This window comes from Cavia porcellus, unplaced genomic scaffold (genome assembly GCF_034190915.1).
Source record: "Cavia porcellus strain 051 isolate PalLab524CR breed Dunkin Hartley unplaced genomic scaffold, mCavPor4.1 scaffold_16, whole genome shotgun sequence".
Classification (NCBI taxonomy): Eukaryota; Metazoa; Chordata; class Mammalia; order Rodentia; family Caviidae; genus Cavia; species Cavia porcellus.
The window spans coordinates 7,590,258-7,615,948 of record NW_026947499.1 but is presented as its reverse complement, the minus strand read 5'-3'; the positions used below and the strand labels follow the sequence as shown (position 1 = coordinate 7,615,948).

The window sequence follows — 25,691 nt, the reverse complement described above, 5'->3', positions numbered from 1 at the left end:
AGGTCTGGCCCGGGGCCCCACTCGTCGGGGACCTGGTCCCCCAGAGCCCCTCGGCGGAGGAGAGGACGGGTCGCGGGAGGGCGCGCGCCGGAGCGAACAGTTCCACGCTCCATCTTGAGGCGGCGGAGGACGGGAAGGCCCGGGTGCGCGCTGAGGGACGGCTCGGGCGCGCAGGCCGGGGACCCCGGGCGGCCAGTGTGTCCCCTCAGGGCCCGCCCGGCGCGCGGGGCTCGATACGCCCTCCCGGACGCCGGGCCCGACCGCGAGCGGGCAGCAAGGTGACAGGAGGCGGGAAAGGGACACAGTCGGGAAGGGGGAGACCACACGCCCGCTCACCTCAGACACCACGGGTCGTCTCCACCTGCCCCACGGCACAGTAGGAGCGCCAGCCGCGGACGCCACCTCCCGACTTGTGGGCTCCAGGCCGGACAGAGTGTGACACGCCGCAGCCGCCGCGGGGCCGGACGGGCGCGCGCCTCTACAAAACGACGCCTCGCGGCCCCTCCCCGCGCGCCGCGCCCCGCGCCCGCGTCGCCCAGACCAAAGCCCCGCCCCTTATCCGCAAGCCCCGCCCCTATAGGCCCCGCCCCCTTCCCGCCGGTCACAGCCTTTCCCCAGCCGGCCCTTCGCGGCCCCGGGTGAGGCGACCCCGGCCCTGAGCGCTCCCTCGGTACCTTGCGAGCCTCGGAGAAAGGAGACCAGAGGTGCGAGGGAAAACTGACAGGCCTGCACCTAGGGGCGCCTATCAGCCCTCCACCCGGCTCCCCGTTTCCTGCCAAGTGTTCCCAGAATGCGGGCTGTCACACCCGTCGGCCTCTCGGGGCTCCCTGCGTGTCGGCCTCCGCCGAGAAGTCCTCGAGAACGAGTTGGAAGGCACTGCCCATGCCGGGCCGGGCCGGGGGGAACCGCATCTGCTCTCCAGGAAAGCGCCGAGGGTCAGTACCCTCAGGAGAGAACCCGGGGTGAGAAAAGCCTTTTATTCGTGTAAGTGGCTGCTGCGCCACTTGGAGCAAAGCCCAGGTTTCTGTCACGCCGCCGCCGCCGCCGCCGCCTCACCCCGCACCCCGCCCCCAGCTCCGCGGAAAGCTTTTGTAAAGGAACTGGAGAGGACACGGCGGCAACCTGCTCCAGCCAGGGGGCGGGGTCGGCCTGCATTTCGCTCCCACGGCAACCCTAGGGGCTGTGCGTTCGGGGGACTGCATGCCGCCTGCCCGGAAGCCCGAGGCTCAAGGCGGATGCGGCTTCCTCCTCCCCGGTGCAAGGGGAGAAGCGAGAGCGTGACCTTCCCGGCTGACCCCTATTGAAAGCCCCGTGATGTCCGACCCCAAGCAGCACTGAGAGAGGAGGAACCCACGCTGAGGAGGAAGTCCTGGACAGAGGCATGGGTCTTAAAGGACGCAGTATTCTGTGATCTCATTCAGCGTCGCCCAGATGTGCAGGCACGGTTAGGTGGTAATGATGTTCCCTCGTATCCGGGATCCGTGTTCGTGATCTGAAAAAGACACACCTCAGTCGGCCCCCGCCTCAGATCGCTCTTTTCACCTGTTAAAAAACAAGCGATATAGTCACAGATACCAAAGAATGCGGCCAAGACGATAGGATGAACTACTGAAAGGAGACAAAGAAAATCATACCTAGAAATTGTACTTTTTATTTTTTGGTTGATTTGTTTTTGAGATAGCGTCTCACTTTGTAGGTCAGGCTGGCCTTGAACTTTCTTATACACAAGCAATCCACCGGCTTCGGCTTCCCATTTGCTGAGACCACAGGTGTCTACCTCCACACCGAGCCTTAAAAATTGGACTTAAAAAAAAAGACTACAATTGCCAGACCCAGTCGAAGTTATTCAGGGTGATCCACATCAACATTCCTTTGATTAACTTGGGCTATTTCTAGATCTATGACACCCAAAATTCCAGAATACTGTAAATTCACATTGGCTTACCTGACAGAGCAGAAACATGATCCTAAGATAAAGGAACAAGTTGAAAGAATTCAGAGAATGCTTAGATAATTCATTTCAGGGAGGAAAAAAAAAACTAGGCTCATATTTATGAAATGGGCCAGTATCCTTTTTGAGGGACTGGGCCACTTTTTCCTAGGGTTACCAGGCCCTCAAGAGAAGCAAAAGTGTCCCAGTTCTAGGAAATAATGTACCTGTCTCTCTTGAGGGCCCCCACACTATTTCTTTGAGTGTGTACTTTCAAATTTATCCCTAATAGCTGGGTGTGGTGGCCTATACCTGTAATCTCAGCAGGCAGCAAGTTAGGGCCAGCCTGAACTACATAGTGAGTTGAAGACTGGCTGAAAAAAAAAATTTTTTTTTCCCTAATAAGTACTTTTATACCTCTGCAGAAAGGTGTCCTGAAAATTTTTATCCAGTCAGCAAACTTGCACTTTATCCTACAAGTAGGGTGGGTTCAAGTGCTTTATCTTGGTAGAAGCTGCCTCAAACCCTGTCTGGCGACCCCTCCTAATAATGAGTTATAACCTTTTCTGCTTTTTCTGTTTTTCCTTCTACTCATTCCGCTGGCCATATCTGTATTAAAAATATCATTGTGAGGGGCTCGGGATTTAGCTCAGCGGCATAAGCGCCTGCCTTGCAAGCAGGCAGACGTGAGTTCAATCCCTGGTACCAATAAAAATGGAAAAGACAAAAAAAAAAAAAAAAAAAAAAATATATATATATATATATATATATATATATATATCATTGTGAGCCAAGAGAGTGGTGCATGCCCCAACTACTAGCACCGAGGAGGCTGAGTCAGGATGATTGTCCATAGTTTAATCCCCATAGCCATGTTGCCTGGCTACTTAGTGAGTTCAAGCCCAATCTGAACTACTGAATTATACGTACTGAGACCCTGTCTCAAAAAAAAATATGTGTGTGTGTATGTTCATTATGTGTTAATTGGCATTAGTTTTCACTAAGAAAAACTGCATTCCAATCTCATTTATCTGTACTACTGAGTGTTTAGCACCCCCTTCCATATTGTGATCAAGGTAGAGCCATAAAAGTCCCAGGGCTTCCACCGGGATGGTGACAACTCAGTCCCACAGCAACGCCAGGGTTAGGCCTAAAGAAATTGCTAAGCACTACTGCAAAATAAACACATTTTGTTTTTGGATGGGTTCACTGCTTTTACGGGTCTGTTGCAAAAGCTTGAGGATAGCTCAATTGCCTAAACTTTGGAAGATGAAAGTGAAGTAGAAAACCAAGAAACAGGTTAGGTGTGGTGATACATGCTTATAATACCACCACTAGGAAGGCTGAGGCAGGAGGATTGCTGTGAGTTCAAGACTAGCTTGGCCTCATAGTTTAGGACCAGTCTGATCTGCATGGCAAGACGCTGTCTCAAAAAACAAAAGGAGAATAATGCAAAAATGTACTGGTTTGGGATTAACAGTGGGGAGGGGTGGGACTGAAGAACACTTGTGTCTAAGAAACCCTGATGTTGGGGTTTGTTTTTTGTTGTTTTCTCTCTCTCTCTCTCTCTCTCTCTCTCTCTCTCTCTCTCCTCTCTCTCTCTCTCTCTCTCACACACACACACACAGAGAGAGAGAGAGAGAGAGGGTCTCGCTATGCAGTACAGGCTGGTTTTGAGCTCACTTTGTCACTCAAGCTAGTTTTGAACTTGCAGCAGTCCTCCTGCCTCAGCCTCCTGGGTGCTGGAATTTCAAGTGTATACCACCACACCTGGCTGATGTTATTTTGTTTTGTTTTGTTTGCACCTGCAATCGAATTTGTGACCTCATGCTTGCCAGGTAGGTGCTCAGGCACTGTGCTACTGAGCTATATCCTCAACGCTGATGTTCGTTCTTTGAAGAGATGGTTTTATTTGTTTGTTTGGGGGGGGGCTTGGGCGGTACCAGGGATAGAACTCACAACCTTACACTTGCCAGGCAGGTGTCTATGCTGCTGAGCTAAATCCCTGGCCCCAAATGGTTTTCTTTCTCACTTTTTTGGTATTGGGGATTGTACACAGGCTTGGCCCTAAGGTACATCTTCAACCTCAATTTTTTGGGGGGGCAATCCTCCTGCCTTCACCTCCCAAGTGCTGAGATTACAGGCATGTGCCACCACACTCAACATGGCTTTGAATTGCCCTCAAACAGCGATCCTCCTGCCTCAGCCTCTGAATGCTGGGATTACATACATGCACTACCTACTGCCATGCCTGGCTCATCTTTTTTTTTTTTTTTTTTTAAACAAGGTCCTACCAAATTGCCCAGTCTGGGCTCCAAATTGTAATCCTTTTGTCTCATTCAACCTATAGAATAACAGGGATTACAATCATATCTTTTTTTTTTCTTTTTGTTTTTTTATCAGTACAGGGGATTGCCTCAAACCCATCCCCCCAAAGCCAAAAAAAAAAAAAAAAAAAAAAAAAACCCAAAAACCTAGAAACAAAGAAACAAAAAAAAAAAAAAAGTGAGTTCAAGGCCAGCCTTAACTGCATACTTAACTGCATAGTGAGACCCTGTCTCAAAGAGACTAAATTAATTTATTAATTAATTAAGTAGACAATAGTCTCTGTAAAATGATAGGTGTTTACTAGGTGTGGTAGAGCATGCCTAATATCCCAACACTCTGAAAGGCTGAGACAGGAAGATCTCACATTCAGACCCAACCTGGGCAACTTAGTGATTTAGCAAGACCCAATCTCAGAATAAAAATAAACACCCTCATGGTGGGATTACCACTCAGGAGGCTGATGCAGGAGGATTTCTTTCTTTTTTTTTTTTTTTTTTTTTGTCTTTGTCCTTTTTATTGGTACCGGGGATCAAACTCATGACTGCCTGCTTGCAAAGCAGGTGTTTATGCCACTGAGCTAAATCCCCAGCCCCAGATGCAGGAGGATTTCTGAGAGTCCAAGGTAACCCTGGACTCCAAAGTGAGTTCAAGGCTAGCCTAAACTACAAAATGTGACTGCCTCAAATGACAATAAATAATAAAAAAAATAAGTAAAAAGAAAAGGCTCCGTATGAACACCTTTGGTTCCATTTCTAGAACTTTGAACAAACTACATAAAAGGATGGCAAAGACCAGGCTGGCTGAGCTAACCTACAGTCTGAGCTCCACAGGAAGATTCCTTGAGCCCAGGAGTTCCAGAGCCGCCTGATGACATAACGAAAACCTGTCTCAACAGAAAGAGTAGAATGCCCTCTGCCAACACTCCTTTCTCTAGAAGCAATTACAACTGGATGTGGTAGCACATATCAGCAATCCCAGCACTCCTTAAGCTGAGGCAGGAGGATCCACCCAACTTCAAGGCCAGCCTGGGCTCCATACTGAGTTTAAGGCCAGTCTGAACTAGGTAGCAAAATCCTGTTTAAAAAAAGAAGAAGAAAGACTATTGTAAATAACTATGTTTTGTCTGACTTATTTTTTGTTTTGTTTTGTTTTTGGTACCAGGGATCAAACCCACAGCCTCACATTTGCCAGGCAGGCACTTGTGCCACTGAGCTAAATGCCTGGCTCCTCTGTTGTGCCTTTAAGTTGTTCCATAAAACTAAGACAAACAAAAAAGAAGCAAACACAGCAGTGATAATCCGAGTCTGGAGAAAATTACTGTAAACAATGTCTTCCAGTGAATTCATTACTGTTTAGAAAAATTTTCAGTCTCGTAGTAAGGCACTTACGGTTCTTATCACCATTAAAGGACAACTCAAAATGAAATTGTGGTTGACTAGTACTTTGAAAATTGTTCTAGGGGCTGGGGATTTAGCTCAGCAGCATAAGCACCTGCCTTGCAAGCAGGCAGTCATGAGTTCGATCCCTGGTACCGATAAAAAGAAAAAAGAAAAAAAAAAGGAATAAAATAAATACTGTCAAAACAGGAACACTTTAAATTAAAAGCAAATTGGCTTTTTCTATTTTTTAAGTTCCTGAATCACAGTAGAGAGTAACAATTATAAATTTTACTCCATTTTGTACATCATTAATAACTATATTTTTAATGGTTTTGTTTGTTGGCTTTGAAGCAGGATCTTGCTATGTAGCCCAGGTTGCCCTCAAACTTGGAGTGAGGGAGCTGGAGGTTTAGCTCAGCAGCATAAGTGCCTGCCTTGCAAGCAGGCAGTCGTGAGTTCGATCCCTGGTACCAATAAAAAGGAAAAAGACAAAAAAAAAAAAACTTGGAGTGATCCTCCGGCCTTAGCCTCCTGAGTGCTGGAATTACAGGTATGTGCCATCACGGCCAGCTTTGCATTCTTAAAATTAGTAAGAGTAGGTTTTCACACACAAAAAAAGGTAATACATACATGTTAAGTACCTTGAAGTCAAGGTGTTATATATATAAATCATGTAATATACCATAAATATGATTTTTACTCACCAGTTAATACATTAAAAATAACAACAAAAAAAAATGTAGCCAAGTCTGTTGGTACACACCTGTAATCCCATTCTAGTGCTCAGGAGGCTGAAGCAGGAGGATCTTGAGTTCTTTACTACAGAATGAGTAGCTATCTCAAAAATATAAATAAAAAGAAACTGTTAATTTCTAAGAGACAGACCTTTCATAAATTCATTTCACAATGCTATTTTTTACATTACACTTCCTTTCATTAGCAGTGTTTCTAGAGCCCAAATCAAGCCAATCTATGGAATTCACGCATTCCACAAATCCTGCCAAATTCCAACTACAGGCTCCTGTGCTCCCCTGACTGTCACTTCTGTCTGCCTCCCTGAATCAGGGCGGGGCATCACTCCCCTAAAAGGTCCCCTGATCTAATGCCCAAATGAGTGGCATCCACCAGACCACAACCTTGTCAGTTTCATTGCTACTCCAATTAAAAATGTAGGATTTTGTGGGGCATGGTGATGCAGGCCTGTAATCCCAGCACTGGGGAGGCTGAGGCAGGAGGGTCACTGCGAGTTCGAGACCAGCCTGGCTACAAGATGAGCTCAAGACCAGCTTAAAGTGCACGTAAGACCCTGTCTTTAAAAAAGAAAAAAGTAGGGGCTCAAAACTGAGCATAAGGGGCTGGGGATTTAGCTCAGCGGCATAAGCACCTGCCTTGCAAATAGGCGGTCGTGAGTTCCATCCCCGGTATCGAAAAAAAGAAATAAAAAACTGAGCATAAGAAAAATGTTAACTATGTCTGTTTTAGGAAAGTCAAGTCACTAAGGCTGGCTCATTTAGTCAAAAAGCAATTCAACTGAAATCCTAGTCAGAAGGCTTCAGCAGGAAAATCTCAAGTTCAAGGCCAGTGCAGGGTAACTTAGCTGCTTAGCAAAATCCTGTTTCAAAACAAAAAATGGCTGAGGATGCAGCTCAGGGTAAAGGCCTTCGGTTCAACTCACAGTACCACAAAAAAAATAAACAAAAATAAAATGGGCTGTAGATGTAGCTCACTGCTCTGCAGGTTCAATCGTCAGAAGAGCCAAAAATCAAAGCAAAACAAATTAAGTGACCCTGCCAAAGCCAGACAGTCTTAAACTATAAAGAAAGTGAACAAAAATATAAATCCCACCAAATGAATTTTATCACTGAAGCCAGCCCAGGCTTCTGTGCATGCTTGATTCAGCTGCTCATCTGCTAAAGTGGGAAGGATGCAGAGATTAGCAGGGGCCCTGCACAAGGGCAACATGCAAATTCGTGAAGCATATTGAAAAAAGAAAAAAAGACCACTGCATCTACACAATGTGGATGGCAGTGATTTCATGGAATTTATTTGTTTAGGTTTTTTTCGAGACAGGGTCTTGCCGTGCAGTTCAGTCTGGCTTTGAGCTCACTCTGTAGCGCTGGCTGGTCTGCAACTCTCAGCAATCCTCCTGCCTCAGCCTCCGGAGGGCTGGGATCATAGGCATGCACTGCCATGCTCAGCTCTCAGGGAATATTTTTTAAAAAACAAAACTTGAAAGAATGACAAAGTACTAAATTTAAATCCAAGCGATCACTTCCCACAGGGAAGCAGGTTGTGACAAAAGCAGTTGTCGAAGGTGCCCATTTAACAAAGCTGTGATGTCAGCTGTGCTCCTGGCCTTGGCCTTGGCCTTGACCTGCCCCTTGCGCCCACACCCTCTCCCAATCAGGGTCTGGGGCAGACCCCTCATAAAGTTCCTAGCACAGAGGATCTGGAAATTCTGTAACTTTCTCCATCAAAGCAATAGATTAGTGAAATCAGTGATTGATCCCACAGTTTTTTATTTTTTTATTTTTATAGGTACTGGGGATCAAACTCACAACCACCTGCTTGCAAGGCAGGTGCTTATGCCGCTGGGCTAAATCCTCAGCCCCTGATCCCACAGTTTTAATGCAACACATGCTTGCTGACTGGAAAGTTGATTTGATCTTCAGTTTACCAAGCTAACTCCAGCACGTGTGTACACATGCACACAACAGCACTGATGACATGAACCAAAAAGTGGGCACCAGGTATCCGTCACCTCACTAGTAGGGAAACAAATGGGCTGCACAGGTACAATGGAATATTACTGGGGCCTGAAAACATTCTGGCCAAGCATGCTGACACACACTTATAATCACACCATTCCAGGAGGCTGAAGCAGGAATATCACCGAAAGTTCCAGGCCAGTCTACATAGTGAGTTCAAGTTCAGTCTGGACTATACAATGAGACCTTGTCTCAAAAACAAAAACAAAACCATATCGACAGATACTACCACCCTTGCTGAGCCCTGAGCCTCTATGTGCTGAGTGTAAAGCCAGATACAAGCCAAAGTTATACTTAACTGGTTGAAAATGCTTAGCAAGTGGGAGTCCCTGGGTTTGATATCCAGCAACCCCCAAAAATGTTAAAGCCATTACTAGTTTTATTGTTGTCTTACTATTTGTTTGGATTTTTTTTGTTTTTTTGAGACTGAGTCTTACAATATATCCTGGCTGGCCTTGAACTCAGTGATCTTCCTGCCTCAGCCTCCATGCTGAAATTACAGGCGTGCACCACCACACCTGGTGTTTTACTGCCAAACTCACTTCACTGATTTCATGCATTACTGTCTGTCTGAGTAGATGTATATGTGTCCTCTTGCGTATACATTATTAGATGTGAAGAAGGCCAGTTGGATAGCACAGAATTAATGGTCATAAATGAAACTGATTTCTTGGAGAAAATGCATTAAACAAAAAAAAAAACAAGCTGAAACTGGGCTTGGTGATGCATGCCTGAAATCCCAGCACTCTGGGAGGCTGAGGCAGGACTGATCCCAGCTGGGCAATGTAGCAATGTAGTAGAACTCTTTCTCAAAAAATAAAAAAAGGTTGGGGCTGGGGGTTTAGCTCAGTGGCATAAGCACCTGCCTTGCAAGCAGGCGGTCGTGAGTTCAATCCCTGGTACCAATAAAAATGAAAAAGACAATAAATAAGGCTGAAGATGTATATCAGCACATTCATTCCCTAGCAACAGACACAGATACACACAAGCACACAGGCGTGTTAAACTGGGCTTAGAGATGCTTGATGGGATACTGAGGCAGGATGATTACAAATTCAGGACCAGTTTGGGCAACTTAGCCCCTCTTAATTTTTATTTTTATTTATTTATTTATTTTTGTCTTTTTCCTTTTTATCTGTACCGGGGATCGAACTCACAATTGCCTGCTTGCAAGGCAGGCACTTATGCTGCTGAGCTAAATCTCCAGCCCCAACTTAGCCCCTCTTTAAGACCTTGCTTCAAAATAAAAATTAAAAAGAAGTCTGCAGATATATTCAGTGTAGAGGTCCTAGGCTCAATTCTCTGTACTAAAAAAAGATGAATTGGGGCTGGGGACTTAGCTCAGTGGCATAAGCACCTGCCTTGCAAGCAGGCAGTTGTGAGTTCGATCCCTGGTACCGATAAAAAGGCAAAAAGACCCCCCCCCAAAAAAAAGATGAATTATTTTTCCTTTTTTCCTTGATTGGATCCTGTCTTAGTTACTGTGCTTCCTCAGTGCTGAGACAAAATGCCTGATACCCACAATTTAAGGAATGATTAATTTGGACTCACAGTCTGTAGAGGGTTCCGGGCAGTGCTGCATGAGGAGGGTTGAAGCAGAGGGATCAAGGGAGGAGGAGGGAGGCAGATATAACCTTCCAGGCCACACCCCCCGGACACCCCTCCAACCAGACTTCTCCTCCCAACACACCACTCAGCTGTGTAACTCATGTTACACCCATGATCCAGTCACTTCCCCAAAGCCCTCTGATAGCACGTGAGGCTTTTGGGGGGCCATCTAAATACAAACTCTTAACATTTGACCTTGGGTCTCAAAAGCCTCAGGCACATTCCTTTACGCAGGATGCATTCAGTCTGTCTCTAAGACAGCCAAAGTCCCAAAATTAGTTCAAGCACTGGTGAGAAGGCCAAGTCCAGAGCCCCCTCTGAGACATAAGGCAAAATCTTAGCAGTGAGGTCCCATAAAAATACAAAGAAAGTTAAGCTATGTCCACATAGAAAGGCACAGGGTGAACACTCCCAGGCCAAAAGGGAGAGGTGGGGGTGGGTAGAGATGAATGGGACCAAGGCAAGACGGAAATCCAGCAGAGCACATGTTAAACCTTGTAGCTCCAGGTCCAGTGCCCATGGCAATCTGTGGCAAGATGTGACCCTGTCCTGTTCCAAAGGGCTTGGGCTGCCCTGTCCCTACAGCAGCCCTTGGAGCTCTCTGCTTGCAGCTCTCCTCAGAGGGTCCACGTTCCTGGCTTCTCCATCCTCCTGGGGTCTCCACTGCACCCTCGGTTTCACTGGGACCACATGGATGATACCATGGTCTGCTGCCAGCTGTTGCAGTAGCCAGGCCCTTTTGCATTTTGCTGGTGGCTCTAGAGGCCTCTGAGTGCCTGGATGGCTGAACACAGTCAAGCCCTCCTCCAACAGAGCACCCTGGGGCTCTTCTCAAAGCAAGGTCCTTTGCCTTTGCAATGCTGAACCCCCAAAGGGTGGAGCCTTGCTATTTCCTCACATCCCTCCAGGCATTTTTCCTCTTGTCCTGTTGCAAAGAACTTCATTTTTTGGTTTTTCTGGGTTTTTAGGGGAACGGGATTTGTTTTGTCTTTAGACAGGCTCTTACTGCATAGTTCAGGCTGGTCTTGAACTCACTATGTAGCCCAGGCTGCCCTCAAACTCACAGTGATCCTCCTGCCTCAGCCTCCCAAATGCTGGGATTATAGGTATCTGCCCCTGCATGCTTGGCCTAAAGTACTTTTTTTGCGGGGGAGATGGGGGTTGAGACAGGGTCTCCTATGCAGTTCAGGCTGGACTTGAGCTCCCTTTGTAGCTCAGGCTGGTCTCAAACTTGCAACAATCCTCCTGCTTCATTCAACCTGATGAGTGCTGGGATTACAAGGGTGCATCACCACCCCCAGCTTCCCAAAGTACTTCTGATGAAAATCTTTTTAGCAACCAAGTTCACTTCCACTCCATATTTGCAGGCCTAATCTTTTTTTTTTTTTTTTTTTGAGACAAAGTCTCACTGTCTCACTATGTGGTTTAGGCTGGCCTTAAACTTACTATGTAGCCCCAGCTGGCCTCATGGCCTCATGTGGCACCCCTTTATGCATTTCAGAGCTGCTTCTCCAGCCAGCATCTCCAAACCTTTCCAAAATCCTCTAGCAACACGCCAGTTTCAATATCTAAACTATTCAGTCAGATAATCACAGCAACAACCCTACTTCTGGTATCAAAATGTATCTTAGCTACTTTCTCATCATGGAGACACGATATCTGCCGTCATAACTTAAAGCCTGCTAATCACCCTTTTGCCTCAAACCAACTCCCCAAAGCTCCACTTGCCAGTACATGAGGCTTGGGAGGGGCATCCAGATCCAAACCATACTAGACTCCATTCTCAGTCACTAACAAAAAAAGGTCTTCTTGAGAGCCAAGCGTGGTGGTGCACACCTGTAACCCCAGCACTCGGGGACCAAGGCAAGAGGAGCATGTGAGTAGGAGTCCAGCCTGGCCTGCATGGGTAAGGTCAAGGCCAGCCTGGACTACATAGTGAGGCCTTGTACCAAAACAAAAAACACTTGTCTTGAAAATGAGGATCAATTTGAGGTTCAATTCTTAGTACCACAAATTGAAAGGAAAAAAAAAAAAAAGCAAACCCCAGTGTGACAGCACAATAGAGGCTATAGAAATGCTGCCAGTTCAGATCAAGGCTGGGCAATTTTAGCCCTGCTTTCAAAAAATAAAATAAAATATTCAAAGGCTTAGAGAAGTAGCTGAATTTTAGCATGCTTGTGTAGTGTGTACAAGGCCCTGTGTTCTAACCCTTTAGTAACACACATACATGTACACAGATACAGACATACATATGCATAACAGCACAGTTAAAACAGTATTCCTAGCAGTTGTGGTTGTGCATGCATGTAATCCCATCACCCAGGAGGCTGAGGAAGGAGGACTGCTTTAAGTTTGAGGCAGCCTGGGACACACAGTAAGTTCAAATTCAACCTGAACTACACAGCAAGACCCTGTCTCAAAAAAAGAAAGAAAAGAAAATAGTGTGCTTAATATGTCATATGTTTGTTTGTGTGTTAAGACAGGGTCTCACTCTGTAGCCTAGGCTGACCTCAAACTCATGGTGATCCTCCTGGCTCAGCCTCCTGAGTCCTGGGACTACAGATGTGCACCACTATGCCTGGCATGTTTTATTTTTAAAAATTAGCAAGGGAAGTGGATGATAGACATTTAGATGTTTAACAGAAGTTTTAAAATTTTTTGAAAGAAAAGGCGGGGTTAAATCTAGGGCTTCCCACACATGCAAGGCAAGCCCTCTACCGCTAAGCTACATCCCCCAACTTTTACTTTTATTCTTTTAAATATTGAGGATCTAACCCCAGAGTTGCTCTGCCAGTAAACCACATCCCCAGCCACTTTTTAATTTTTAAATTTTCAGGCCCAATCTTGCTAAACTGCCCAGGCTGGGCTCTAATTTGTGATCCTCCTGTCTCAGCATCCTGAGTAACTGGAAAACATGTGCTACATCTGGCTGGGGGACCCACTTTTAAATGTATAGCTCAGTGGTGTTAGTTTCCACAATGTTGGACCACTGAAAATAAAACCTGCATATAAAAAAAAAAGGCATTTTATTTTGAGTAACAAAAGATTTGTACAAATTCCTTTAGATTCAACCAGGGATGGTGATAGTGTGGGCCTGTAGTCCCAGCTATCTGGGAGGCTGAGGCAAGAGAATTGCAAGTTCAAGCCCAGCCTGGGTATTCTGGCAATGTAGTTACCTTGTCTTTTTTTGGGGTGGGGGGCGGTACCAGGGATCAAACTCATGACCTTGTACTTGCCAGGCAGGTGCTCATGCCGCTGAGCTAAATCCCCAGCCCTTGACCTTGTCTTGACACAAAAAATTAAGTGTGGAGGATGTAGCTCATGATAGCGGCCCTTGTTCAATGCCCAGTATTGCAAAATTAAATACAACTTGGGGGCTGGGGATTTAGCTCAGCGGCATAAGTGCCTGCCTTGCAAGCAAGTAGTCATGAGTTCGATCCCTGGTACTAATAAAAAGGAAAAAGACAAAAAAAAAAATTTAAATACAACTGCTGTAGGTGCCACACAGTCACAGTCAGGATGTGGGGGACCAGAGTGCCCTCGAAGCTGTCCGGAAGAGACCTCCTTGTGGCTCGATGATCGGCACAGGCGTGTGATCCCAGCACTCAGGAAGCTGAGGCAGAAGGATGACTGTGAGTTCTAGGCCAGCCTGGACTACATAGTGAGACCCTGTATCAAAAACCAAACAAACAGACAAACAAAAAACCACTTCCCCAGGGAGGAGAAGGAAGACACAAGACATGGCACTGTCCCAGCCACGGGAGGTGACAGGGAGAAAAGGCCCAGAGGTGGAGCAGGCAGATGCCTGGTGGGGTCTGGGAGACAGCAGTGTCACTTGGTGGGCTGCGGTGACAGTGTGGGAGGGAGGCCTTGGGCTGCGTGGCCAAGCCAGCGCTGAAAAAAGAGGCAGAGCTGCTCCAGGGCTCTGGGCACTTGTGCTGGGACCCACGAAGCCCGGCCTGGAGGGGAGGCAGGCAGAGGCCCTCGGAGTCTTGACAGGGCATGGGTCAGGAGCAGCCTGGACCACTCGCGAACACGTCCGGGCGACTGTCTTCCAATGACTACCGTGGCCGGTGTTGCTAACTGAGGACACTGAGACCTCCCAGAGCTACTTACTCCTCATTCAGTCATTCATTCTTGACCCCTGAGCTACTTCTGAGCCCCCTTCATTATTTATTTGTTTACTACTTGTTTACTTACTTTGAGACCTGGTCTCGCCATGGACGTAGTTCAGACTGGCTTTGTACTCACTATGTATGTGGTTTAGGCTGGCCTCAAACTTGCGGTGACCCTCCTGCCTCAGCTTGCGAGATGCTAGGACTAGGGATGTTGGACAATGATAGACTCAGCTAACTCTGCAACTTTAAACATGTCATGATGTCTTCGATGTACCAGGTGTAGGACATACCTATAAATAACAGCACCTGGGAGGCTGAGGCAGAAAGACTGCCTCGAGTTCAAAGCCAGCCTGGCGTAGGCATCAGGATCCCATTTGAGCAAACCAAACCAAACCAAACCAGAGGCATCGACAGTGGGTTGCTTTCCTCTCTCCGGGCTGTATCTTTGGAAACTTCGAAGCAGGTGGAATAGCACTTGTTTGTAGTAAAGGGCACGGAGGACCTTTGGAGTGGCTCCTGGTAAGAAACAAGTGGATTTCCACTGCCACCCTCTAGGAATGGCCTGGGATGACACACATGGTGGCCTGTGTCCCCATACTTGAGAGCCAGAAGCAGAAGAATCGCAAGTTTGAGGGCAACCTGGACTACACAGCCTGTGTTCTGGACTGAGCCACCACCTGCCTGGCAAGCAAGCAAAAGCAACAACCACAATCCTGGAGAAACACAGCCGAAGACACCTACACTGCACGTCCCCAGAAGTCAAAGGTGGGCTGAGCCACAGACCTGGTTTTATGCCACTGAAGTCTGGTGGCCAAGGCTGCAGAATGTCACAGCATCCTTCTCGGCCAAGTCAGGAAGAGGAAGCACCACTGTCTGGTTGGCTCTGGCCCAGCACCAGGAGTTCAGAATCTGTCCCCCGTCTCCCTGATTATAATGACATCTAAGCAGCGGCAAGCGACATATGACTGCTTGTCCTCCAAATCTGAAGGTCTTCTGGGCTAAACCACCTCAGGAGAATAACTGTGTCTGAATTAATGTGTCACTACAGTGGCCAGCATGCTGTCCACTTTCCCATGTGGTAATGGTAACAATAGCAACTCAGGGATTCTTGTGTGGTAATTTTTATTATTTATTTGTTTATTTTATTTGACACAGGTTCTCCATGTGTAGCTCAGGCTGGCCTTGAACTCACGGCAATCCTCCTGCCTCAGCCTCCCGAGTGCTGGGATTGCAGGTCTGCCCCACCATGCTAGGGTCCACTTTTACTATTTTACCAGTAACCACGAATAGGTATTACAGCTCATTACTTCCGATCTTCCCCTTCGGCTGGGGATGTAGCTCAGAGATGGAGCATTTCCCTAGTGTGCTCAAGACCCTGGGTTTGATTCTTAGCACAGTAAAAGGAAGACAAGAAAGAAATTCTTCCACCCATTGCTAGTTTGCCAGGCCTAAAACTTGCAAATTTCTTAGAATCTCAAATTAGTTTTCTTTCTCATTAAAACACAGGACTTTTTCTTTTACTTTTGAAGTATGTGAAAAATGTAAAAGCAAAAATTGGCACCTTCGGTGTGAAAGTTAATTTTAGTTTAATGAACTGCTTTTCTCAGCAGGGAGCAAAGCTTGAGGCTACTAAGTTAACTCTCTCTGTTTGCTTCAAGAACCTTATATGCCAAAGAAAATCAGTTTGTCATTTTTTCATGATACAATCTTTTTTGTTTGTTTGTTTGTTTGTTTGTTTGTTTGAGACAATGTCTCACTATGCAGTCTATGCTGGTCTTCAGCTTACCACATAGCCCAGGCTGCCCTAGAACCCACACCCAATCCCAGTCCTTTCTTAATTTCTGATTTTGAAACTGGGTCTTACATTAATTCACTAAATTAGTTGGGTGAAGTGGCATATGCCTGTAATTCTAGTACTTGGGAGGCTGAGGCAGGAAGACTGCCCCAAATTTAAAGTACAAGTACAGGGGTTGGGGATTTAGCTCAGCGGCATAAGCGCCTATCTTGGAAGCAGGCAGTCGTGAGTTCGATCCCTGGTACCGATAAAAAGGAAAAAGACCAAAAAAAAAAAAAGTGCATGGTTGTGAGTTCGATCCCAGGTACCAATAAAAAAAAAAAAAAAAGCACAAGTACCTGGGCTACATAGTGAGTTCAAGGCCAGCCCGAATGCATAGGGAGACCCTATCTCCAAAAAGAACAAAATGCAATGACTTACTCACCAAGTTGCCCAGACTGTGTTCAAACTGGTGATCCTCCTGCCCTAGACTCCTAAGTGCTGGAGTTTCTGCCGGGCATTCCCATTCCCAGTTGACATTAAATAAATTATATATCAGTGATTTTAATCACATATGATGTCTCCATCAGGAAACAAAGCAAAGTGAGATGGTCAGAATAGCATTGCTCAAGGGAAGGAAAAATACCCCTTTTCCTAGTAGAAAAGTTAGTTTTCCAAACTTCCTTCTGGAAGGCTGAGGCAATTTAGCCTCAGGCTGGGTAATTTAGCCACTTGCTGAGTCTCTGTCTCAAAATAAAATATGGAAAAAAAAATTAGGCTCAAGCTGGGTAATTTAGCCACTTGGTAAGCCTCTGTCTCAAAATAAAAGACAAAACAAACAAACAAACAAAAACCCTCTGGTGATGTGGCACAGGGCAAAGGCCCTGGGTTCAATCCCTGGTGGAAAAAAAAGGTTTACAACTGATGCCTGCAACAAGCTATTTGGCATGGTGGCTCACGCCTGTAATCCCAGCACTCAGGAAGCTGCAGCAGGAGGATCATTGTGAGTTCGAGACCAGCCAAGCCTACAAAGTGCGTTTAAGGCCAGCCTGAACTGCATAGCGAGACCCTGTCTCAAAAAAGACAAAAAAAAAAAAAAAGCTACTAGGCAACAAATGCTAGGAGAGCCAGCTACTGACATTTTCTATGTCTTCAAGCTAAAAATATGCCAAGTAGGGGCTGGGGATTTAGCTCAGCAGCATTAGCGCCTGCCTCGAAAGCAGGGAGTCGTGAGTTCGATCCCTGGTACCAGTAAAAACGAAAAAGCCAAAAAAAAAAAAAAAAAAATGCCAAGTAATAACAAGCCACCGGGCATCATCCCAGATCCTGCATCTGGATAGTACAGACTAATTAATTGCCTGTTCCCATAATGCATCCTGGCAGGACAGCAGGCAAAGTGGTGCTAACCCCATTTCACAGATTAGAGAACTGAGACCAAGTACATTCACTGCTCCAGGGCACTGGAGTGAGTGACAAGTAAGATCCAAACTCAAAGTGCATAGGCCTTGCTACAAAACGCATGGGAGTGTGGGGTGTGTGGGTGAGCGTCTGTAACCCCAGCAATCAGGAGGCTGAAGCAGGAGGATTGCTGGGATTTGAGACCAGCCTAAGTCATGTACTGAGATCAAGGCCAGCCTGAACTATATAGTGAGATTCTAAAAAAATAAAACCAAAATAAAAATGCACCACTGTGAATGTCTATATCCAGACTCTTGGCAACTCCTAGGTTGAACCCAGTGAAACTGTTGCTAATCAATTACTTTTGTCTGAAAAAAATGGCAGTTTTTGCCAGGAATGGTTGTACACATCTATAATCCCAGCACTCTAGAAGCCGAGGCAAGAGGATTGCTGTTCAAGACCAGCCTGGGCTACAGAGTGAGTTCAAGGCCAATCTAAAGTCATAACAGGCTGGTCCAATAGCAGTGGGTTATCAGACGTTATTAACATTAGTGTCACTAAAGTTGGTATACAACCCCCCCACACACTGCTGAATTTGACTGGCTTAAAAAAAATAAAGTCATAACAAACCCTTGTTTCAAAAAGACAAAAAATAAAGGCCAGTACTTAGCTCAGCAGCACAGCAAGGTCGTGAGTCTGATCCCTGGTAACAACAACAACAAAAGCAACTTCATATTGTTCAGTTTCATGGTCTGTTTACATTTAGTGTGGTAGAGGATCTGCAGGACTCCAAAAATGATGGTGACCTTCTCCTCCTCTCATTACTGAGTATGGAACCTCATCCATGCTAGACAAATATTCTCTTCCTGAGCTATATCCCCAGTCCCATATTTTTGTCTACTTACAGTGTCATCCAAAGCCAAAGGTCCTTGACAATACAGTTTTTCATCATCTATCTTCTGTCTGTCTGTCTATCTGGGACAGGGTCTTGCAATGTAGTTCAGACTGGTTTTAAGCTTTTGGTGGGCAACCTTCCTGCCTCAGCCTCCTGAAGGATGGTGGGATTATAGGCATGCACCACCACAATGGGCTTTGTGACAGTTCTTTTTTTTTTTTTTTTTTTGTCTTTTTCCTTTTTCATCAGTACCAGGGATCGAACTCACAACTGCCTGCTTGCAAGGCAGGTGCTTATGCTGCTGAGCTAAACCCCCAGCCCCCTTCGTGACAGTTCTCATTGTCATTTATTTCAGTGCTTGGGTCTTCCACTGTTATGACTTCAAAAATTTAATGTTAGCCAGGCCTGATGACTCACACCTGTAATCCTAGCACTTGGGAGGCTGAGGCAGGAGGATCCTTGTGAGCTCGAGACCAGCCTGGGCTACAAAGTGGGTTCAAGGCCAGCCTGAACTGCATAGAGACCCTATCTCACAAAGATAAAAAAAAAATTAATGTTAATTTTATTGGTTTTTATACTGAGATTGAACACAAGGGCATGCTATCTGTGACCTGCATCTCCAACCTATTTTATTTAATATTCTTTTTTTTTTTTTGGTCATGTTGTTACTGTGTATCCTAGACTGGCCTTGAAGAACTCATGGCCATCCTCCTGCTTCAGCCTCCCAAAAGCTGAGATTACAGCATGTGCCCCCATGCTCAGTTTATTTCATTTATCGACTTGTTTATTTATTTAGGTATAGAGTCTAGCTAAGTTACCCAGGCTGTGCTCAAGTTCACAATCCTCCTGCCTCAGTCTCCCAGGAAGCTGAAATTACAGGCACGTGGTGCCATTAGGAAGTTTAGTGTTTTTTGAAGTTTCACCCGTGCTTCTCATCTCTATTTGCCCACGGCAAATGCATCCAGGCAGGCAGCAGAACTCAGCCTGCCCCATCTCCTAGAGCACTTTGCAGCAGACGTGATTTTGATTCAGGGGCTGAGGATGAATCTGGGCCCCTAGGTGCTAGGCAAAGCGCTCTGCCAAGGAGCTCTGGGCCCGGTTTGGGACACAGGGTATTTACCATGGCCTGCCTCACTTATTAGTTAACCATATTCTCTCTCTTCCCCTGGGTCTGGAGGTCTTACTCCTTTCCCATGGCTCCCTGAAAAGTGGGTGAAACGTATCCATTAGTGATTATCAACCACGTGATGCACACACATTAACTTGAACTGGAACATGACCCGCTGGGCCAGTCTCCCAAATTCTTGGGAGAGCGATTTGTGCATGCAGGCCAAATGGATAACATTAGAGTGTTTTAAAAATTCAGTGTGCAAAAATCAGTAAGTTTGTTATTATTATTATTATTATTATTATTATTATTTGACAGTCTTTACCCAGCAGTTTCTGATTTCAAATAGTATCTTATTTCACTTATTTATTTGTCTTTGTGAGACAGGGTCTCATTATGCAGTTCAGGCTGGCCTTGAGTTCACTGTGTTGCCCGGGCTGGTCTCGAACTCACAAGGATCCTCCTGCCTCAGCCTCCCGAGTGCTGGGATTACAGGCGTGAGGCACCATGCCCGGCATTTCACTTAATTTTTTTGTTATTCTAGAAGTTTCTGATTTTTAATCTCTGTTTCAAAATAGGGAAGTTTCAAAATATATTCATATTTTAGGGCTGGGGATTTAGCTCAGTGGCATAAGCAGCTGCCTTGCAAGCAGGCCGTCGTGAGTTCGATCCCTGGTACTGATAAAAATGAAAAACACAAAAAAATTTTTTAAAAATCATATTTTAAAAATACATTTCAAACTCATATATGGTAGATTGAATAGATTTCTCTAAGTGATCATGTTATGTATGAGACTCTTCAATTAAAAAATATTTTGTTTGCCTGAGGACATAGCTCAGAAGCACAGTGCCTGCCTGGCAAGTGCAAGGTTATGGGTTCTATCCCCAGTACCAAAAAAAAAAAAAGGGAGAGAATCTTGTCTGGCATGGTGGTACATGCCTGGAATCCTTGCACCCAGGAAGCCGAGGCAGGAGGATGGTCATGAGTAGAGGCCAGGCTGAACTACATACTGAGAGACTGTCTCAAAGAACAAAAAGTAAGAGAGGGAGAAGAATTTCTTAGCTGGGCTGGTCTTGCTGACATGTGGTAAGGTAGCAGAACACGGCAGAGGTAACATCGCATGAATTCCAGTTTGTCCAGTTTGGCCTCAAGAGGACTTACAGCTTCTGCTCTTGGGATGGATTCTGCTGTGAGGCTATAGGTTACGGAAGGACGGGGGCCCTCAAGGAGAGGGCGGGCCCACTGGGAGCCAGCACTGAGGCCTAGATGCAGGAGTCCAGTGTCTCAGACCTTCTGTCAGTGTAGGTGTGATGAGAATTTCCCAGTCCACCTAGAGCATCATAACAACAAATTGTCCATATCATCATCAGCATTACTATGATTTGCAGTGTAGGGATTGAACCCAGGGAATTCACAGTGACTTATATCCCCAGCCTTATTTTGAGTCACCAGATTGCCCAGATGAGGCTCAAATATGGAATCCTGCCTCAGCCCCCTAGAAGACTGAGCTTAAAGCATGCTCCACCACGCCTGGCTTGTTTTGCCTTGCAAGGTTAGGGTTAGCAGGAGGCCCTGACTGCTGTTGAATCCCTGGGCTCAAGTGACCTTTTCCATCTTGGTCCCCTGACCCACCGCTGGGACTAGAGGCCCGCTAGAATGAGTTTATTTAAGCTCACAATTTGGAGGTATTTACCCGAGATCAGGCGGCCCCTCGGTTTGGCTTCTGAGGACAGCAGGTGGCAATGGCCAGAACACAAGTAGTCACAAGATAAGGCAGGAAGTAGAGGCAGAGAATCAGGGGGTCCTGTAAGACACGGCCCCAATGAAGCAAAGACTTCCCGTGAGGCCCCACCTCTCAAAGGCCCACACCACTCCCAAAACCCCCCTGAAGGACCGCGCCTTTATATACAGATTTTATTTTATTTTATTTTATTTTATTTTGTCTTTTTCCTTTTTATCAGTACCAGGGATCGAACTCATGACTGCCTGCTTGCAACGCAGGCGCTTATGCCGCTGAGCTAAATCCCCAGCCCCTATACACAGATTTTAGAGGACACTTAATTCAAACCACAGCACCAAGTTTCAATTATACAAATAAGCGAGAGGCAGTTAGAAGTAACGTGTTCAGAAAGCAGCTGTTTGAGGTTGAAATCAGCAAATGATTTTATTTAATTTACTAAAAGGATGATAAATATATGAAATTTAGTAACAAATTTATTATTTTTTATTTATATTTTGTTACTAGGGATTGAACTCATAATCTCTCACTTGCCAAGCAGGTGCTTATGCCCCTGAGCTAAATCCCTGGCCAGTAACAAATTTATTAGCTGCTGGGTATCAAGCATTCGTGACTGTTATAGACACCAAGGCTGGGCTATAATTTCTCTTGAAGCTAATAATGAGATGAGCTTTTTCAGTAACTCAGAAAATGTAAAGGGCAAGAAAAGCTTTCAATAATAATAGTTCAGGAATGTAAATCCTCAAATGAATGGACCCTTATCTATGGATTGGTTAAGTCTTATTGTACTTTCGGAACTGGGTTCATGAAAAATATAGGAATCCAAGCAGCCAAATTGATAAATTTGGGATTTAATTAGCAGAGCTCAGCAACCACCCGTTTCAGAGTCCAAACAAGTGGTCCTGAACTGGAAAGTTACAGAGCTTTTAAAAGAGGAAAACACAAAAAGACATCCTGATGGAAACAATTGAGCTAGAGTCTCATATTAATTTTTGGTTGACATTTGTATCCTGCTTCTTTGTTGAGCAGGTTAATTTTTGTGTGTGTGTGGGTATAGCTTATTTTGCTTTTCTCATGGGACTTGTACCCTGACCGGCGCAGCTCCCCAATGAGACAGGAGACGCGCTTGTGGGCGACAGTTAACTGCTGCTTTATTTACGGGCTCTGGTTTATATATTTGGCCGTGACCAATCACAGGCTGCCACGAGGAAGCAGGGCGGGAATGGGACGCAGGCTCTGGCTACTATATCCAGCTGTGGCCAATCAGGAGTTGCCACAGAGTACGGAGTGAGCACGAAGTGCGCACGGGTTGGCTAATTTAAAGAGGGACGTAGCGCATTGCGGAAGCTGGCGTGGTCCTTAGTCCCAGGTGGGGTATGGTATGTTGAGCGCCTGCGCCCAACAGTACCCTGAGCAATTTTTTACTCTTTTGAGTCAAACACAGGGCACAAGATGGCATTACTTATGCCAAGCTTCAATACTTTCAAGAATCAATACAGCCAGGCATGGTATTGCATGACTGTAATTCCAGCATTTGGGAGGCTGAGGCAGGAGGATTGCTGCAAATTCAAGGCCAGCCTGAACTGCACAGTGAAACCCTGTCTGAAAAAACTGAGAGAGAGAGAGAATGAGAAAGAGAGACAGACAGACAGAGAGAGAGACAGACAGACAGAGAGAGAAAGAGACAGAGAGAGAGAGAGAGAGAGAGAGAGAGAGAGAGAGAGAGAAGGAAAGGAGCTGGCAGGCTGGGAATGTAGCTCACTGCAAAGGCTCTGAGTTAAATCCTCAGTACTGCAAAATAAATAAACAAACAAATAAATAAAAGAATTATACAATCTGTCCAAGTAAGGTTAATCCCAGGAACCCAAGGTAAGTTTGTCATTAAAAATCATAGCTAGGGGGCTGGGGATTTAGCTCAGCAGCATAAGCACCTGCCTTGCAAGCAGGCAGTCGTGAGTTCAATCCCCGGTACCAGTAAAAACAAAAAAGACAAAAAAAAAAAAAAAAAAAATCATAGCTAGGTGTGGTGGTGCATGCCTGTAATCCCAGCACTTGGGAGGATCCTTGCACATTTGAGACCAACAAAGTGCTGAGCAAGACCCTATCTCAAAAAAGACAAAAAACAAAACAAAAGTAATGTAAGGTAAACCAAAAACCAGAGACCACATGTAATCTTGCTGTAAAGCATTTGACAAAATTTGATACTCTTTTGATATAAATACTCAACAGACTTAGGAATTTTTTTTTCCTTTTTTTCAGTACCGGGGATCAAACTCACAACTGCCTACTTGCAAGGCAGGTGCTTATGCTGTTGAGCTAAATAAATCCCCAGCCCCTTGATTTTGAAGATCTAAAACGCCTTCCTCATTCTGTTCGGATCAGTTTTATACTATGTTTTATTATTTTTTTATTATATTGTTTTGTATGAATTCTCTGTATGCAAAGACATGAACAACTATTTGGAAGAAACGGGGGCGGGGGATTTAGCTCAGTGGCATAAGCACCTGCCTTGCAAGCAGGCGGTCGTGAGTTCGATCCCTGGTACCGATAAAAATGAAAAAGACAAAAAAAAAAAAAAAAAAAAGTCAACTATTTGGAAGAAACAAGAGACAATATGATAGGGTGCTGGGGATTTAGCTCAGTGGCATAAGCGCCTGCCTTGCAAGCAAGCAGTCATGAGTTTGATCCCCGGTACTGATAAAAACGGAAAAAAAAAAAAAAAAAAAGAGGGACAATATGATAGATAGTGAAGATCTCAGGTTGTCTAGCTTTGAAATTTATTGCTTTCTTATATCCTATTTTGTTGTTTAATTTTTAGCCCTTTAAAATAAAAAATTGAACAGTAGATTGCTCAGCTGAAAAATAAATTTAAAAAAAGAAAACAGGATGGTAGATGAGGGCAGGGATTTAGCTCAGCAACTTAAGAGCCTGCCTTGCAAGCCTGAGGTCATGAGTTCGATTCCTGGTACAAAAGAAAAACTGCTGCGATTTATCAAAGTGACACGCAGCACTTGGTGAAGAAAGCTTGAGAAAAGATGAAACAAAGAATCAAGAGTTGGGAGTCAATATATGTGTAACCCCAGCACTCCTGGAGGCTGAGGCAGGAGGATCCCAAGTCTGAACTGGAATTCAAACTCATTCCTTTTTATAGTTTGGATCTATGAAAGCCGGGTCCCTGTGTTTGCAAGTTGATTGGCTCACTGGTAGAGGTAGCCGACTGGCTGTTAGAGCAGGAGCCCGGGCAGAGGGTTGTCTTTGGGACTTGGCTTCCAAGGCTCCAGCAGGGCTTTTGCTTCTCTCAGCCTCCTGCCTGCAGGATTGAGCAGCCCGCCTCCCCTCTGCCCTCCCTTCCGACACGCCCTCCTGCTGGGGAGCAGGCAGAGCAGGACTGTAGCCTGTGAACTGCCTCCTTTAACTTGTGAAAAAGCCCAGAAAAGCCACTAAGATCCGTGTGTCTTAATATCCTAGCGGGGTCATCAGCCTCTAGGCAGCTGTGTCACACTGAGCCACACCCCAGCCCCACCGACCTCAGCCTTTCAGTGAAGTCTCTCTTCCAAGCAGACTGTAGAGCACGTGCTAGGCTAGGCCCTGTGGCCAGTTCAGGGGAGCAGGAGATTCCCGCATCTGTAGAATTCAGACTCCAGGGAGCGAATGCAGACAAGAGGCAGAGCGCAGGGGATGTTAGCCAGTGAAACGTGCTGTGAAAGGGAGAGAACAGATTTAGGGGTGGGTGGGGAGCAGTGGAGGTGTCTGTTAGAGACAGTGTCTCTGCTATATAACCCAAACTGGCCTGGAACTCAGGCCATCCTCCTGCCTCAGCCTCTCAGAACCTGGGATTGGGCATGTGCCACCATACCTGGCTTGCCTGGTTTAAATCGGGAGGTCGAGGCTGTCGTCTTGTAGGAAAGATGAAATTTAGACTCAAGCTTGGAGGTGAAGGACTCAGCCAATTGATTTTCAGTTGAAAAGTAGTCACCTCCCCCCAAAAAGAAAAACTGATCCAAGCATAGGAAATAACACAGATGCTCAAGAAGCTTCTCTTTTGATTACTCTAACATGAAGCTCTTAACCCGCACCTCAGGGATCTTTGGATACAATTTCCTTTGGCTATGATCGTAGCTGACAAATTCTGTTCTTACCAGTTGCTATGCCTGTTTGGATCCTTGAGTCTCTAAATCATCAAACTATGTTAGGGTTTTTCCTTTTTTTTGTACCGGGAATGGAACTCAGGACCCTGCACTTGCCAAGCAGTGCATGGGCCGCTGAGCTTTTCCCCTGCCCTCTTTCTTCTGATTTTCTGAGGTAGGGCCTCATCACATGGTGCAGACTGTGCTTGAACTCATGGCAATCCTCCTGCCTCAACCTCCAGAGTACTGGAACTACAGATGTGCACCATCACACCTGGTGTTCTTTTCTTTTCTAACCTTTTTATTAGTATATATTTGTACTATGTAATAATTACATTCATTTTGGGGAACTGCTACATATATATCGCATTTAATCATTTTTACTTCTGCTGGGTTAGCTTCCAATACCCTAACATAGAAGTAGGGGCTCAGTTTCCTTCAAAGTCTTATAGATAAAAGCCGGAGAGTAACCTGCACCCAACAGTTAACAGAACTGTCACTGCTGCTGGGAGCCCGGCC

The 25,691-nt window shown here is 45.7% G+C and overlaps 1 protein-coding gene and 1 long non-coding RNA gene across 18 annotated transcripts in view; both read right to left on the bottom strand.

Annotated features, from left to right (window-relative positions):
* Positions 1-812, bottom strand: part of Clip1 (CAP-Gly domain containing linker protein 1) — a 127,478-nt gene extending 126,666 nt beyond the window's left edge. For 15 of the 17 annotated variants that reach the window (XM_013144787.3, XM_063225566.1, XM_063225569.1 and 12 more), the window contains exon 1: positions 337-522. The gene's annotated coding sequence lies outside the window, so the exon portion shown is untranslated. Of the gene's footprint in view, positions 1-336; positions 523-674 lie in introns of those variants that run through there. The other 2 variants (XM_063225562.1, XM_063225563.1) reach the window with 2 other exon arrangements.
* Positions 813-19,582: 18,770 nt separating this feature from the next.
* On the bottom strand, positions 19,583-21,182 carry LOC106026001 (uncharacterized). Its single transcript, XR_001199614.3, has 2 exons — positions 21,001-21,182; positions 19,583-20,637 (listed from the first exon to the last, which is right to left on the bottom strand). It is a non-coding gene; the product is annotated as an uncharacterized LOC106026001 (long non-coding RNA).
* Positions 21,183-25,691: the final 4,509 nt, after the last annotated feature.